This window comes from Anabrus simplex, chromosome 1, assembly GCF_040414725.1.
Source record: "Anabrus simplex isolate iqAnaSimp1 chromosome 1, ASM4041472v1, whole genome shotgun sequence".
NCBI classification, from domain to species: domain Eukaryota; kingdom Metazoa; phylum Arthropoda; class Insecta; order Orthoptera; family Tettigoniidae; genus Anabrus; species Anabrus simplex.
Genome location: NC_090265.1, coordinates 673732244 through 673750964, shown reverse-complemented (window position 1 = coordinate 673750964; position 18721 = coordinate 673732244). Strand labels below are relative to the sequence as shown.

Here is an 18721-nt window from a genome sequence, read left to right as displayed (position 1 = left end):
GTGACTCCATGTGAGATTTGTGTTGGACAAAGCGGAGGCAGGACAGGTTTTTCTCCGGGTACTCCGTTTCTCCCTGTCATCTTTCATTCCAGCAACACTCTCCATTATCATTTCATAGCATTTATCACTCATTAATAAATCACCTTGGGAGTGGCGACCCCATTGTAATAACAGCCTATATAAGTTTCATTCATTGACCCGGTCAATGACTGGAAAACAGGTTGTAGGTTTTAATTTTTCAATGGTACATGGCATCTATATAGGCTCGGTGGTGACCTAATGAGGATGAAATGAATCACGAAGACATCTATATAGGCTCGGTGGTGACCTAATGAGGATGAAATAAATCACAAAGACATAAAAACACAGTCCCCAAGCCAGGGGAATTAACAGTGCACGGCGTTTGATTCTGAGAATTGAACCGGGCCATCAGACCAAAGGCAAATTTCCTTCACCAAAATTAAATTAGTAACTTTTTCATATCTTGTGGTTAGGATGGCAAATTCCTTCCTGCTCCACTCTAACCAACGGCAAATGGCTACCTATTCAAGTGCTTGCCATACCCAATGTTGCTGAGTTAAGGAATCCTGCAGAATTCGGTGTTTAAAAAGTGCTACTGTTTTTTACTCTTTGATGAAGACGTTAAATTTAACACACAATAATTGTTAAGCTGTGGGCCTTCCAGAATATGAAACTATGTTTATTTCATAACCCTTGTCAATAATTGTGGTGAATGCAAATAACAATCTGTGAATTTTCCAAGTTAATATAAGCAAAACTGAAAGTGAGGTGTATGTGATTATTTTCTTTCTAGTTTGTACTGAAGTTTTTGATATATAATTTAGCCCTGCCTACTGTGTGTGTGTGTGTGTGTGTGTGTGTGTGTGTGTGTGTGTGTGCACGCGCATTTAGAGATGAGCACTTAAATCATATTTCAGAATACATGTGACCGGCACAGCTGTAACAGAAATATGTGACTTTTATCTGTTATTCACAGGAAGTACCTACGAGGATACGATTATAGTCACGGTTGCTCAATGGTCACAGGCGGCCAGTATGGGAATACTTCTAGTTGACATGACAATGTTTGGTAGTATTTTTTTTGGAAGCTTCAGGGCATTAGAAGTGGAAAGAATAATATTCACATTTATAATTTGAAGTTTTAATAATGTGTAAGGAAAAGGTTCTTAACATGATGAGCGGTAAATTAACAAGCGGAATGTGATTACCCGTATCGTGTCTGCGGGATACCAATTATTATTTAGTAGGTACTTAATGTAGGTTCAGAAATAAAATGACTAAAAATAATAAATTTATGAACTTATGACGAGGATTCCTCCCAAATCCAGTGTCATTTAGATAAATTGACCATGTCGAATAACTTGTAAACGGTTAAAGATATTGACATTTTGTTTTCACTTTCAGTAATGGTACCAAAGGGTTAATAATCGGACTTAAAGTACTGTGTCATGACGTTAACATTTTCTGGGATCGTGGTACTAACTTAGCTTCCTTTTAAATGGTAGCACACTATATTGTACACAGCATTAAATCTACAAACATTACAAATTCAGCACCATAATTATTTTGAAAATCGGACAAGTACTTCTCAAAAAAAAATTAATATTCAAACGTGCCTCATTTGCCAGCTGAAGACTGATCTGTTTGATTCATGCTATGTATGAAACATGAGCTAGCTAAAGACATATAAAGTTCGTAGATAGGCATTCTCTCTACTGTGCTCATAAATACACTATGATAAAATGTATCATTAACACCTTTAATATCGCCATACCTGGTAAATGACGGATATAGACCTTGAGTTACAGCAGAAAACATACCCTGTGATTGTGATCCAAGTACACAACTTAAATGATATTTTGTCAGATACTTCTGTAAGAGTGTATCAGATATACCGGTGAAAGAAAAATATCAGTGACAGAGTAACAGGCTGTGATTTATTGACAATCTCTATGCACATTACTCCTTTTTCTGGAATGGTTCCAGTTGTTCCTGTCTTGGAAAAATACTATGCTCCAAAATAACAGTAAAGGGTTTAGCAGGTAAGGGAAATAGAAAACATAACAACACACCTCTTGCATGTTAATGATGCAAAAATAAGATTTTCTCCTTTTTTACACTAGATTAATCATATACTTTACAAAAATCCATTTAATATAAGGATCTTCTAACACCTGATTTAAAAATTGGAGTAGATACCACTACATAAATTGCCATAAACTGTGGTAAAAGAGCCCTAGCATTTGATGCATGTGGCTTAATGCAATGAGAAATATGAACAATCGAGCAAGTGGTTGTGATTTGGGTCATGTAAGTATCAACTTGCATTCAGGAGATAGTGGGTTTGAACCCCTACTGTTGGCAATCCTTAAGATGATTTTCCGTAGTTTCCCATTTGCATGCTAGGCAAATGCTGTAGCTGTACCTTAATCGAGGCCACAGTTTCTTCCTTCTCATTCCAAGCCCTTTCCCATCCCATCGTCGCCATAAGACACATCTTTGTCAATGCGAAAAAGAAGGATGTAAAAAATTACGAACAAACTGTTGTGCCTACATAATTTGGCTGATTAGTCACTGTAACTCTCTTAAGTTCAAAGAGCCGCGCGTCAACTCCCTTTCCTTGGAAACTGGGTGTTAAGTCGTGTTCCCAGCATTCCTGCAACTTGCACAAAACTGCATCCTCCCATCTATAATAATGTGCAGTTTCCTGTGAGATGGTAGATGCCGCCCACCCTCATCTGAAGGTCTGCCTTGCAAGTGCTACACCAGTCTAGCATGGCCACACAATTGTTACTTCCTAACAAGTTTTCAACTGTTTCAGATGTCTCTTGCTCCATACACGCTAAGCGACCTCTTTGATGACTGGGATGTCTTCCGCCCAAGATTGCCTTTCAATCAAAATTTTGGATTGGCCTCTTTGATTAAGATATGTTGTTTCTACAACATGATCCCATGTACTTCCAACCATGGCGCCTCATTACTACCCATGACAGCAGCCTGTCAAACATTCAGTCCAATAAGGATGGATTCCGGGTAGGATGGTACAGGTTATTCATAATAAATCTCTTTAGTAATGCACTCAATTTCAGAAAATTTCTTACAAGATTTTCTTTCAGGCAATCATTGATGTGCAACAATTCAAACCTGATGAAATTGTTGTAAAGATTGTAGGAGATTCTATTGTGGTTGAAGGAAAGCATGATGAGAAACCAGAAGGGCGTGGCTTCATCTCACTAATTCCGGACACGATACATATTGCCCAAGGATGCTGACCCTAATACTATTACTTCCAATCTGACTTCAAATGGAATCCTCACTATTGAATCTCCTCACAAGGTATGCACATTTTTAACATCAACTTGTTTAACTTCCTTTCTCCTTACAGACCTGACTGTTTATTATCTTTTCATTTCAGGTTGTGCCTCAACTTGAAGGGGAGCGTATTGTCCCAGTCACTCAGGTGGGAGCTCCTGCTGTCACCCAAGTACCATAACAAAGTGCTAAAGGAGAATAGGAGCTGATGGTGCAGTAATTTCCCTTTCAAAGAACGTTGTGTAAATGCTGAATTTGTTCAAAGCAGCTTCCGATTTGTAGTAATTAGTCATAAATCATGTTGGACATTTCTTTACTATTCCAGGAAGGCTGATGTGTAGTTGGAAGTTTAAATATAAAGAAATGTAATTGCAGATTTTTTTTAAAATCATAAATTGCACAGTGTCCTTCAATGTTCCTTAACCTAAGAGACTTTCCTGCAATGTCCTGGTTAAATAATGCAAAGGAAAAATATACTTGGCTTACTTGGTGTTCCACTTGAGTGAAGAGAATTAATGCTATTGCAAAATATTGCTTCCAGTAGTCCTAAAAAAAAAAAAAAAAAAAAAATTGCATCCAATGGCCTAGTGCGAGTTCTAGAAAATATTTTTTAAAATTAAAAATATGCAGTTACTACACAAACGAATGAGTATATATATACTTTAGTGTACCTTTGGTGCAGTGTCTTGCAAAATTTCCTTCGGGGGTAGGGACTAGTACACTGTCTAGGTTAGCATGAAAGTTAGGTGCAGATTTGCTGGAGGTCGTAGAAAGGTTGACGTGCAGGTGAACATCTGCATGCTCTCAAATACCAGGAAGTGTACAATACTGGTGGAATAGGCACGTAAGCTGAATTTTGCTTCTCGAATGCCAAAAGACAATCTACATCTGCTGAAAGATTTCCTTAGATACACTTCCTTCTTCATCCTTTTTCTTTTTTTTATACACTTAACAGCACAAAAATATCTGTCGTAGATGACTTTCCTTAATTCTCGCATGTGATAGGATGAAAAAATTGTGCACGTGGCAGGATTCAAAGTATTGTCTCTTTGGCTACCGGCTGGGTATAAAAAATATCATTGTATTTTGATTGTGTGTGTGTGCACACGTGTTTTTTAGTCCTCAGCCAGAAGGTTGGTTGGATCCTCAACAGCTCCACCATTGTCCTAGGTATCACTGAAAAGGCTTACTAGGGAAGTGAAGAGTGAAATAGTTTCACCTGTTGCTTTCCTCACTGAGCCAGGCTGCCGAGCCCACGGAAATGCATGCAAATCGATCTTATGAGCAACATTTTCACACCATTCATAGCAGGGAGTGGCTGCAAAAAGAATGGCATTACTAGCATCGCTCATACCTTGGTCACTTTCATAATGTCAAACCCAAGGATAAGACTGAGAGATTTTTAATGTGTGGATTGAAATATTTATTTGCCAGAGAGTTTTTTCTGTCTGGTCAAGTGCAGAAAATATAAATATAAATATATACATATATATATATATATATATATTTGTCAAATTCATATGGGGTAGTGAAATTTGGGGTAGTGTATAATTTTGTGTAAAAGCAATCAGTTTATAGGTATTTGAGGAATAAATTAGTAAGCTTTAAATTATTTTAGTATGACATAGTAATGTCTCCTAATTTCTTCTTCAACGAATCTACTACGCTGGCGTAGCAGGGGGAGAGGTAATACTCCCACATGGCGGACAGGGGTCCTAACTGGTTTGCCGGTGGACTGGAGCGAAATAAAAGAGCTCTCGCAGACCAAACGCACATCCCCCTGTGGGTGGGGGACACAGGTGAAGAATAGACCTGTGGTATCCCCTGCCTGTCGTAAGAGGCGAGTAAAAGGAGTGATCAAAGGATGAACGAATTAAAACCATGAGATTACTTGTAATTAGTACCATCACGCGGGAATGCCATGCGTCGCCTTCACTTGCGTGTAGTACCACTATATTAGGTATGCAAAAGGTTTGTGATTAATAGTGACTGTGTGAATCACGGTGGGTTTTACATTACCTGTGATTAGTACCACTATATGAGTGACACCGTGGGTTGCTTTGGCTAAGTTTAGTACCCACTTTGTGAGGAACACCATGCGATAGTACTAGTCCCAGCGATTAGTACACCTATGTGAGGAACACCATAGGTATGCATTGCCTGCAAATAGGGACACAATGTGAGAAACACCATAGGTCTGTGTTACATGTGCGCATTTCATTACCTGTGAGTAGTACCATAATGTGTGGAATACCGCGAGTCTACACTACTTTTGGTTAGTACTGCAACATGACTAATACCATGGTTCTACTTTCCTAGCAATAAGTACCATTACGAGGGACCGATGACCTGGATTTTGGACCCCTTTAGACTACAAGCATCATCGATTCAGGACTGTGCTTTAGAAGCAGTCCCTTGATCAGTAATACTATTGTTTAACATTCATTTCTGGGAATGTGGGGCATTGCAGGACGGATCCACTGATTGTTTTAAATTCATATCCATCCATTCATTCTTCATCATCACGTTTTGAATTCTGGTCAGCAGATGATTTTGGACTTTTAAATTGTCATTATATTTCATCTCATTTTGTACCATTAGGGGCCGATGGCTTAGATGTTAGGCCCCTTTAAACAATCATCATCATCATCATCAATTTCTTCTTCAGAAGGAGGTGTTGATTTATTACCATAAAGTGGTTTAAGAGACCAGTAAAGTACTTGCTTTGCAATCTGATGATGAATTTTTAGCATTATTAATAGCCTAGGTCCTTCGCAAGCATAATTATAAAAACAGTGTTTGGCACAATCACTGGAATTGCTCATAATTTAGGTAAAAGCAAGGTCAAATTGTCCCCATTATTACACCATGGGGTGTACAAAATTCCCTGAACTTGCAGAAAGGTATACATTGGCCAAACATGCCAGTCCATTGGGACTCGCATCCGGGAACACCAAAGAAATATCGATCTCAACCAGCCAGACAAGTCGGCAATAGCTAAGCTCGCCCTATTTTTGGGTTGTGATGTTGTGTTCCAAGATATTTGAGCTCTCACCCACCCTAAACACTACAGGTTTTTTTTTTTTTTTTTTTTTTTTTTTTTTTTTTTTTTTTTTTTTTTTTTTTTTTACAATATTGGTTCTACATCACACCATTACATATAGGTCTTATGGCAATGACAGGATAGGAAAGGGCTAGGAGTGGGAAGGAAATGTCTGTGGCCTTAATTACGGTACAACCCCAGCATTTTCCTAGTATGAAAATGGGGAAACCACAGAAACCATCTTCAGGGTTGCCAACAGTGGGGTTTGAACCTACTATCTCCTGGATGAAAGCTCACAGCTTCGCGACCCTAACCGCACGGCCAACTCGCCCGGTCACACTACAGGTCTAGCAGTATGTGGGGAGCTGTCAGACTGCATAGAAGTCCTAACAATTTCAACAAGGATACTGGCTATCATTTAAGTAATACACAGTTGCCAGCCAATAAGGATTTACGTAAGCAGTTCTCTTACCTGTCCTTTCTATATTGTTATTTTGTTTCGGTGTTTTCCAAATTCGTACATTCGTCATCACTAGTTGGTTCATTCCAATCTATGTATTACATGGTAATGTCATACTTTCATATGTGTGTAACCCCCTGTGGGTAGGGGACGCAGATGTACACCCCCGGTATCCACTGCCTGTCCTAAGAGGTGACTAAAATGGGCCCTTGGTACGGACATGGACTGCGGGCTGGTATCATGGTTGTGAGATGGACAGTAGGCAATGATGTGATGATAAACCAGGTTAAATATCAGGTGTGAGTTTCACAAATAGGAAAAATCCTCTCATTTTTAATTACTGCATTTATGAGGTGAAAGTTCCCTTTGGGGATCATTGTAAATACCTAGGTCTTAATATAAGGAATGATCTTCATTGAGGTAATCACATAAATATGATTGTAAATATAGGGTGTAGATCTCTGCACATGGTTATGAGGGTATTTAGGCATTGTAGTAAGGATGTAAAGGAGAGGGCATATAAGTCTCTGGTAAGACTCCAACTAGAGTATGGTTCCAGTGTATGGGACCCTCTCCAGGATTACTTGATTCAAGAACTGGAAAATATCCAAAGGATAGCAGCTCAATTTGTTCTGGTTGGTTTCCGACAAAAGAGTATCGTTACAAAAATATTGCAAAGTTTGGGCCGTGAAGACTTGGGAAAAAAAGAGACGAGCTGCTCAACTAAATGGTATATTGCATAAGACCAATTTCATGTTTTAACCCGTATTGAACTTACTATTATTTTTTACAATTCGTGTATTTATTATCCACACCATTTCAATACATAAAATATTTATTGTCCTAAAGGGACATTACAATACAAATGTTAAATGGTACATGTTTCCCTCGCTGTATCGAGCATCTTCAGCCATCTTTTATACGATTGTCTCAAGGTTAAGTCATTCATTAAGTCCTATTTACAATAAAGATGCACATTAAAAATGTTTTACACAATAAAATGTCATCACACTTAAAGAGTAAACATGAAAAATTGACAATTAAAATGTCTCATTAATGGACTAGACGTTAATTAACTTTTCAAGTAGTAACAACATTTTATCAATATTATGTAATTAATGTCAATCCATTAATGAGACAATTTAATTGTCAATTTTTCTTGTTTGCTCTTTAAGTGTGACGACATTTTATTGTGTAAAACATTTTTAATGTGCAACTTTATTGTAAATAGAGTAAATGAATGACTTAACCTTGAGACAATCATATAAAAGATGGCTGAAGATGCTCGATACAGCAAGCGAAACATGTATCAATTAACGTTTGTATCGTAATGTCCCTTTAGGACAATAAACATTTTATGTATTGAATTAGTGTGGATAATAAATACAAGAATTGTAAATACTAAGTGGTATGTTCCGAGCTGTCAGTGGAGAGATGGCGTGGGAAGACATCAGTAGACAAATAAGTTTGAGTGGTGTCTTTAAAAGTAGGAAAGATCACAGTATGAAGATTAAGTTGGAATTCAAGAGGACAAATTGGGGCAAATATTTATTTATAGGAAGAGGAGTTAAAGATTGGAATAACTTAGCAAGGAAGATGTTCAATAAATTTCCAATTTCTTTGCAATCATTTAAGAAATGGCTAGGAAAACAACAGATAGGGAATCTGCCACCTGGGCGACTGCCCTAAATGCAGATCAGTAGTGACAGATTGATTGGACCCCCTGTGGATGGGAGGGACAGAATACATTTACAGGTAATCCCTGCCTGTCGTAGAAGGCGACTAAAAGGGTCATATGGCCAACGGTTCCCTCTTTATTTTTATTGAGGGTTAGTTGTAGACCCATTCAAAATTCTTGATGTGCGTGTTGCTTGGAGATGTTTAGTTGTAGACCGATTAAAAATTCTTGCTGTGCATGCTGCTCGGAGATGGGCCTCTTACGTGTGCGACTGCACCCGAAAGTCCACTCATGACCGCCCAGGAAATCTGCGGGTAGGAGCGCCATGCACCCATGCAATAGTATCTGCCTGACAACACAGGTGCCCGCACAGCCGAATGCCAGAAGGACATATTATTATTAATTGTTCTAATTTTTTCTATATTTATTACTCTGTACACGTTATGGGGTACATTCTGTTGAGGGTAATTGGAGGAAGGGGTCCTAGTGCTCATTGCCTCAATCATCCCGTATTAGGCATCGTCCAACATCGGACCCTGGGCAATACCTGCTACGACCAGGTGGGTATTGCCTTGGCTCTCTGGTTTGGCTACAGAGGCCCCTGATCGGAGTGGGTGGCATTCAAGGAGGATAATTTCGGGCATGGTTTTGAAACGTTTTCACCTTGCCCACTGAAATCTTCAACTTTTAATTCCTTGAGGGGTTCAACACCCTGGGAACAAGCGCAGCATGAAGGAATGGAATCCACAGAGTCCTCCAGGCTCGTCGTTTGTATCTTCTAACCCTGTTGCGATCGCTGCGCGCAAGGCGTCTGTTGCTGCTGCGAGCAAAGCCACGAAGAGTAAAAGCTTGAAGCGGGGACCACACCACATTTGACTACTAAGAAGACTGTGCCAGCTGGGACTCCTAAGCTGGCATGGCAGGGGAAAAAGGGCCAAGTCTCCCCTACAAAGAGGTTGGCGAAAGCCATTCCCATGCCGGCGGAGGCAGCATCGTTGATAATGGCTGGGAAAATATCTCCCAGCCCATCTAAACAGAAGCGGATCGCCCTTACCAGGCGCTCCCGCACTTCTCTTGCAAAGGGGAAATCTTGCCCTCCATCTGGAGGATATGAATCAATGCCAGCAAGTACGCCTCCCGTCATAGGACGAAATCCCGCCCCCCAAAATAAGTCAAAGTTCTGGGCGTCAGTTCCACCATCTGTTGATGACGGGATGGACATTGAGCTGTCATCTACATCTACGGATGTAGAAGTTGATATGGATATAGTTTAGGTTTAAGAGCATCTTGTTGCTCATAGCTAACACTCTCTTTTTAGTCCACACTATGGCACTGTTACAGTGGAACTGTAACAGGTATGGCAGGCATCCTTCTGAGCTGTGCCAGCTCATTAGTGAGTTCGCTGCAAGTATAGTCTATATTCAGGAAATCAATCTCAGACCAGGTCATCATATAGTTTTGAGAAATTTCAGACTGTACTCATCAGCACTATATTATGCTTACTGGGCGTCCGCTGGCGTTGGTACTTTTCTTTGTTCTGATACCTATAACGAAGAGGTTCCTCTCAGAACCCCACTGAAAGAAGTTGCGGTGTGGGTACCGCTGCCTGTCATATCAACAGTGTGTAATGTGTATTTTTCACCAGGCCAGCCTCTTAATATAAATTACGTAACTGATCTTCTAGATCAGCTTTTGGCTCCACTTCCCCTTATTGGCTGATTTTAAGGCCCATCACCCTATATGGAGCTCTGATGTGCCTTGTCCCAGGGGAAGGGAGTTGGAAGAATTATTAAGAGAGCTGGATTTATGTATTTTTAATACAGGTGAACCAACTCATTTCAGCATACATTACGGCATATACTCTCGCATAGACCTTAGTGTATGCAGCCAAGCGCTGGTTCCTCTGCTTCGGTGGAATGTACCTACACACTGATTTCTGTGACAGTGACCATTTCTCTATTATTCTTACTTTGTTGAAACAAAAATATATCGAGGCTCCTCCTCGATGGTCTTAAACATGCTGATTGGCCGAAGTTCACAGCACTCGCTACCATTACTGATGTAACTAGTCGGAGCATAGACAGCAATATAACTTACATAAGTTATTCTTGCTGCTGTTGAGGAGTCCATTCCATCCTTTTCAGGAATTCCTCGCTGAAAACTCGTTCCTTGGTGGAAAAACAAAATTGCAGCAGCTATAAAAGAACGCTGTTTCGGTCATAAATGCTATCGTAGGCAGCTTACTGTGGCCAAATTGGTAACATTTAAAAAACTCCATGCTAAGGCGCAAATTCTTATTCAACAGGGTAAGAAAACTTTGTGGGAGAGATATGTGTCGTCAAAGACGTCACATACACCATCATTCTCAAGTGTGGACTGAACTTCGACATATTTCAGGTATACAAGGACCTTCTTTAATACCGGGAATTTCCATTGCAGGCATTATCGCCACAGATTCACCTTTTATTGCTAATCATCTAACCAGTCATTTTGCGGATGTGTGTGGCAGAAGGTCATCAACTCAGTTTTGCCACTCAAGCTTCAGAGGACTATAACGTGCCCTTTATGGCTTTGCAAGTACAATTATGATTTGCTTTACGTAGCACTGACACAGATAAGGAAAGGGCTAGGAGTGGAAAGGAAGTGGCTGTGGCCTTGCCACCCCAGCACGGTGTGAAAAGGGGAAATCTCAGAAAACTTTCTTCAGGGCTGCTGACAGTGGGTTTTGAACCAGAAAAATAAAAACCTACTTGATTGTTTCAACTTACTACAGCTATGTAACACCTGCAGATACCCAACAAGTTAAAGCTGAAGCAGTGGGCTATCGCGCAACTGAATGTGCACATATGAAGAAATTTTATTCAGCACTTATATTTTACCGAGCCTCCATGGCTCAGGAGGCAGCGCACCGGCCTTTAGTTGTTGGGTTCCATGGTTCAATTCCCGGTCACTCCATGTGAGATTTGTGTTGGACAAAGCGGAGGCGGGACAGGTTTTTCTCCGGGTACTCCGGTGGTTTCCCTTGTCATATTTCATTCCAGTAATACTCTCCCATATCATTTCATTTCATCTGTCATTCATTAATCATTGCCTCAGTGAACAGTGACAGGCTTCGGCAGCTGGCACAATTCCTATCCTCGCCGCTAGACGAGGGCTTCATTCATTCCATTCGTGACCCGGTTGAATAACTGGAAACAGGCTGTGGATTTTCATTTTTTCATTACTTATATAATTTAAACTGTTATTTACTCAGTGGTTATTGCACAACTAGAACCAAAAGTATATTTTTAAAATTTAAAACCACCATAATTTATCGTGAAACTATCAACAAGGTTTCCTCCACAGTGCACATACTGTGATATGAAGTTGAGAGCATTTTCTGGACTTGCAACACTGAATTGCATTGGCACTCAGCATTAGGAAATCCTTACTTGAATGTTGTGTTTGAGATGAGTAAAAAGATTAACTTTCCAGATTTGGCATCTACAAAAAGTAAGTATCAAGTACAATGGTTCGTTGCAGAAGATAAGACCAATTACAGTTGGCTCCACAACCTATCAACACTGAAGACTTACCTAGACAGTTTTCTGCAGGGATAAACAACTAAAGATCACATTTCAAGAAGCTGTCTCAACAGCTTCGGCAGATGACCAAGCACACCTGTTATGTACACGAAACTAACAACTAAGAACTGGTTCGATAGAAGGCAGTTTGGTTTTAGGAAAGATTATTCCACTGAAGTTCAACTTGTAGGATTCCAGCAAGATATGGCAGATATCTTGAATTCAGGAGGTCAAAAGGACCATCTCACGATTGACCTACCTAAGGCATTTAACAGGGTAGATCATAGGAGACTACTGGCAAAAATGACTGCAATTTTTTAGACAAAAAGAGTGAGTGAATGGGTGACTATATTTCTAAAAAATAGAACTCGGAGAATTTGACCCTGTAATAATTAAGAGGGGAAATCCTCAAGGCAGTATTATTGGACCTTTATGTCTTTTTATATATGAGTAAATAAGTGGAATCAGAGGCAAGGCTTTTTGCACATGATGTTATTCCATATAGAGTAATAAATGTTACGATATTGTGAACAACTGCAGAATGACCTTGATAATGTTATGAGATGGACAGTAGGCAATGGTATGATGACAAACGGGGTTAAATGTCAGGTTGCGAGTTTCACAAAAACGAAAAGTCCTTTCTAGTTTTACTTACTGCAGTGATGGGGGTGAAAGTTCCTTTTGGGGATCATAGTAAGTACCTAGGTATTCATATAAGGAAAGGGTACAGATCTCTGCACATGGCCATAGGGGTATATAGGGGATGTAGTAAGGATGTAAAGGAGAGAGCAAATAAGTCTCTGGTACGACCCCAGCTACGGTATGGTTCCAGTGTATGTGACTCTCACCAGGACTACTTCATTCAAAAACAGGAAAGAATCCAAGGAGAAGCAGCTTGATTTGTTCTGGGTGACTTCAGACAAAATAGTAGCATTACAAAAATCATGCAAAAGATTGGGCTTTGAAGACTTGGGAGAAAGGAGACAAACTGATGGACTAAAAGTGGTATGTTCCGAGCTGTCAGTAGATGATGGCGTGGAATAACATTAGTAGACAAATAAGTTTGTGTGCTCTCTTTAAAGATAGGAAAGAAGATAAAGTTGGAATTCAAGAGGACAAATTGGGGTGAATACTTGTTTATAGGAAGGGAAGTTAGGGACTGAAATAACTTACCAAGGGAGATGTTCAATAAATTTCCAATTTATTGACAATCAATTAAGAAAATGCTAGGAAAAGAACAGATAGGGAATCTGCCACCTGGGCGACTGCCCTAAATGCACATCAGTAGTGACTGATTGATTGAGAGGAAAAACACTACAACATTCATCAATGATCTGCATTTACACCTGTTGCCCAGGTGTCAGATTCCCTATCAATTGTTTACCTAGCCTTTTCTTGAATATTTTCAAGGAACTTGGAAATTTATCAAATGAAATGGCGTATGGCTGTTAGTGCCGAGACGTTCCGAGGACATGTTCGGCTCGCCAGGGGCAGGTCTTTTTATTTGAAACCCGTAGGCAACCTGCGTCTCATGATGAGGAATGATGATGATGACGACACATACATTCAGCCCCGATGCCAGCAAAATTAACCAAGGATGGTTAAAATTCCTGACCCTACCAGGAATCGAACCCAGGTCCCCTGTGACCAAAGGCCAGCATGATAACCATTTAGGTATGGAGTCGGACAATTCATCAAATATTTCCCTTGATAACTTACTCCTCATCCCACAAGCGAATATTTGCCCCGACTTGTCGTCTTGATTTCCAACTTTATCTTCATATCCTCTCCTACATTTAAAAGCTCCACTCAAGCTTATTTGTCGACAAATGTCATTCCACACCAACTCCCCACTAACAGCTCGAAACACACCACATAGTCGAGCATTTTGTCTCCCCACTCCCTTTGTTGGAAATCACTCAGAGCAAATTTTTCTGCTTTCCTTTAATTTCATTGTTTTCCAGTTCTCATATCAAGTAGTCATGGTGAGGGTCTCAAATGCTGGAGCCATAGTTTAACTGTGTTGAAAACCATAGATGGCATATAAACGAACAGTCCCTCACCCCGATTACCTGAACAGAGGTTACATTCCAATACTTTCTCTCTCTTTTTCTTTTTTCTTTGAGTAAATACGGACCTAAGCCAGTCCTGCTATTCTTGTGAGGGTGTGTAGTGAAGTGTCGCGATAACATGACGAGTTACAAAGACAGTACGGTATATGAAGTGAGGAACTTGAAGACATACTACTGAACGATGATTCTGGTGATGAACTCAGCCCTGACTTCAGTGATAGCGAAAGCAATTCCGATGACGATATACCAGACTCTGGGCAAAGTAAAATTCGGCACATTCAAATAACCGATACACATCTGTCTTGCCCGCCTGCAATCAAGTTCACTGGCCAGGTGGGATTAAATGTTGACATTGAAAATAGCAACGAAATTACGCCTTTCCTCAATTTATTTGTAAATGACAATTTCCTTGAATATGTATGCCACCAGACTAAATGGGCCTCTTCTACTTTTCATACATGGAAACCGGTCGAAGTAAACGAGATGAAAAAGATTTTAGGAATAATATTTATAACTGGAATAATTCAAAAACCAGATCTGAAAATGTACTGGACAGATTACACTATTTTTGGCTCAATGATTTTCCAAAAACCATGGAAGGAACCCGGTTTGAAAACGTGTTCTCATTCTTGCACTTTAACTACAGCAGTCATTATGCAGGCAATTCTGATAAGCTATACAAAATTAGGCCGATTTTTGAAGGGCTCAGCGACCTGTTTTCGTACAGTAACATTTAATGTAGTGCACTATATAGATGAGGGGATTTAAAAAGGCTGGGCTGGAGGTTTAAATCACCTGCTGAAGAGCTGGTAGTCAACATGTTAACAACCTCATTACTACGATTACACCAGCAAAGATCATTCCTTATATTAACAGCTAGGTACTTACACTGCTCCCCATGAGGTACTAACACCACATCAACACAATAGTTAAAACTGAGAGGACTTTACCTCTCTGCGAAACATACTTACAACTTGACTTTTCATCTCATTTGAATTCATACCACAGTCTCCTGTCCATCTCACAACATTGTTTAAGTCCCCCTGCAGTCGCTTGCAATCCTGCAACTCATTTACTACTCTACACACTACATCATCATCCACAAATATCCTTAGCTGTGATTCCAGTTCTTCACTATATAAGGCAACATAAAGGTCCAATAACATTGCTCTGCAGGGATTCTCAATCCTAATTATAGCTACTCTAATTCTGTGAGTCAGATCTACTCTATCAAATGCCTTGAACCCAACAAGTTGAGCTTCACAGGAATAATCTCTTTCTAAACCTGGACTGCCTTCTATCAAACCAGTTAGTAATTTTGCAATCTTGTCTAATGTAACCAGAAAGAATGCTTTCCCAGAGCTTACAAACACCACTCTTCAAGCTGACTGGCCTGCAGTTATCTGCTTTGTGTTCATCACCTCTTTCCTCTCATAGTCTGTGGCTACTATTGCAACTTTCCATACATTTGGTATCAGTTCTTCATGCAAACAGTAATCAAAGAAGTACTTCAGATATGGCACTACCGTACATCCCAACCCATAGACTTAAATATATCCCCAGAAATCTTATCAATCCCAGCTGTCTTTCTAGCTTTCAACTTCTGTATCTGTTTATAAATGTGTATATTACAATAGGTAAATTTCAGTACCCAGAAATCTTATCAATCCCAGCTGTCTTTCTAGCTTTCAACTTCTGTATCTTTTTTTATACATGTGTATATTACCATAGGTAAATTTCAGTATTATGCCAACATTAATCACCTCTTTTATCAGGACATTAGATCCAACTGCCTTTTCACATTGTTGACTGAATACTTCTGCCTTCAGGAATTCCTTGCCTAGACACTACCCTTGTTCATTAATGACCCCTAGAATATTCTTTCTGGAACCGGTTTCTGCCAATTATGCTTGCCATCATGTTATCCCTGGCTGATATTTTTGGTGAAATCAATTTTTTAGTCAGCTCTTTCAATCTCTCCTTACACCTGCAACCATTCCTAACTCTTTCTTTCTGATCCACACTTCCTTTTTAACCTTTTTATTTCCCCGTTATAATGCGCTTGAATAGCAGTCGCAGATTATCTGATGTACCTTCGGTTCGTCTTGTCAGACGACCAAGTAGAGTACCTCCTTGAATAGTACGACGACCTGAAATCAGTCTAGAATTGCACACCGGCTTGAAGGAACACACGAACCACTCCATTTATTGGGGACACTTCTTGTCCGTTGTTGGCCGGTACCTTGATTCGGTCGTTGTTTCCACGGATGGTTTGAGAGCAGAAGTGTGAGTAAGCTGGGCATTTGTTGTTGACAAGAACAGGTTTCTTTTTCCTCTACCAAAAATGTGTAGTGTGTACACAACAGAGCTCTATGCCATTTGTGAAGCTCTGCAGTATACACTGTCCGCTATTGAAATTGAAGGTACATATCAGTTTTCACACACCTCTACAGACTGTAAACTCACCCCATAGGCTATTTACATTTTTACCATTCTCCATTGATCATAATCTTTCTTTATTCCCTCTTAGCCTACTAGTCCTACTTTTAGGACATTACCTTCCAACACTTATCACACAGGTTCACGATCAGTTCTACCATCTATCATTTCGGTTTCCCTATAGAGCTCAGCTGGTTTTATTAGCATCATGTCTAGAATATTTTTTCCCTCTAGTTGGTTCCATCACTTTCTGATTCAGCTGTCCTTCCCATAACAACTTATTCACCATTTGCTGGTCATGCTTTGTCGTTCGCATTCCATTCCCAGTTAATATTTGGCTATATCAGATCACCCGCTACAGTAACGTTCCTTTCCGAGTCATTCCCCACATAGCTGATTATCTTATCCAATGATCTTGTATCAATGTCAGCCTTGCCAGGTCTATACATTCCAAAAAATAATTCCTATTGTCTTTGAAGACTAGTCTTACACCTATAATTTCATGTTTCTCATACCGTACTTTTCCAGTAGCTTACAAATTCTTCTATCACCAGTATAAATATTACTCCTATTGTTCCTAACCCGTTTCTACAATAAAAACTCCAATTCCGCATCCATAATTTAATATTAGCCAAGGATGATCCCAGAAGGACTGAAATGTGTACCAATCTATACGCTATGTAATAGAGTTTATTAAAAACACATTTGTCCAGGCAGACTTGCTCCAGTTTTGTTTATGTCCTCCAGAATTACCTCCCAATCAATCATCAGTAGTTGATACATCTAAGTTTAGTTAAATTTGAGAAATCCTAAAACAAAGTCCAATAACTACAGGCAAAGGCCTACCGTAACCCGCAATACATTGTGTACTTTGCATGCTGCACAGTTAAGAAGCAACCTCTTTATGCAAAGATATTGGTGAAGCTGAACAATTGAAAATGGCCAGAGGCAAGCCTGCAATTTCAACTATCTTGTTACAATGTAACTCAATACCATCTGAAGAAATATACCTGGTAGTAAAAGGCACCTACGAAGGTCGATCAAATATACACTGGATTTTTGTTCCTGAACATCAACAATTCGTAGGACTGACCCCGCGCTTCTGCTATGCTTCGGCGGGACTGTTAGGTTGTTGTTGTTCAAATGCTTTCATTCCCCACCCTGAAGGGGTGGGGCGGGCCACCTAGAGGGTGTCGCCCTCTCTCTGGCCAGGAGAGATGACGGGGTTGAGAAGATGTGAGGAAAGAGGGAGGTGGGTAATTGGATGTATGGAATTAGGAGGTGTGTGCGGATAGTATTGAATGATCGGAGATGTGTGTAAGGATTAAATATTTAGAGGAGAGTGCAAGGATTGACAAGTTTTAGGTGAGAGGGCTAGGATGGAATTGAAGAGTTAGAAGGTGTAATGTTGCGGTTATATTGCATAATGAGGTGGTGAGGAGTCTGAGGAGTTCAAGTTGCAGAGGAGGTTGATAGAAGAAGTTAGGTGGAGGTAGGGGTGGACGGACGGGTTGACAAGGTTGAAATGGAGGACTGGCTGGCCGGGGGCGACGAAAGGGAGTGTTGGAAGTATGGCGAAAAGGTTGGGGTGGGGAACGTGAGGGCTCCACTTTGAAGCGACGTTGAAAGATGTAGGCACCAGTGTTGATAAGTTGTTCCACATCATTGGCGGTGGGAAGGTGAATTCGGACCATAAAAGTAGGCCCGGAGGCGTTGTAAATCCTGAACGCCCGACGAGCGGGGATGCCTGCTTCCTGGAGTTCTTGGAGAATTTCCCGTTCTGAGATGGTAGGTTCTACGCCGCGGATGACACAGCTTGACATAGTGTCCAGAGGTGGTGGTTGCGACCGTTGCGAGGATGTTGCGGCGGCTGTTGCGGTGTCGTCTGGTGGTGACACGGCGGGGGAGGCTAGGATGTTGTCGGGAATTTGCTGGGGACGAGGTTGTGCAGAAGTCAGGATAGAAGAGAGGGAGGATATCATTACAGGGGAAGGATGGCATGACGTAACGGTAGTAACAGGAATATGGTGGCGAGTAGTGGCTGACATCGTAGTGGTCGCGGTGGTAGTAGTAGGTGGTGTGTGATGAGGGGGAAAGGAGGGCGATGTTTGTTGTAGCAGAGGCTTGTGGTGA

The 18721-nt window shown here is 40.5% G+C and overlaps 1 protein-coding gene across 1 annotated transcript in view; it reads right to left on the bottom strand.

Moving 5' to 3' along the window:
• Positions 1 to 17710, bottom strand: part of LOC136871931 (protein lethal(2)essential for life) — a 34707-nt gene extending 16997 nt beyond the window's left edge. Inside the window, exon 1 of the mRNA XM_068227255.1 lies at positions 17599 to 17710. The gene's annotated coding sequence lies outside the window, so the exon portion shown is untranslated. The remainder of the gene's footprint in view (positions 1 to 17598) is intronic.
• Between the last annotated feature and the right edge of the window lie 1011 nt (positions 17711 to 18721).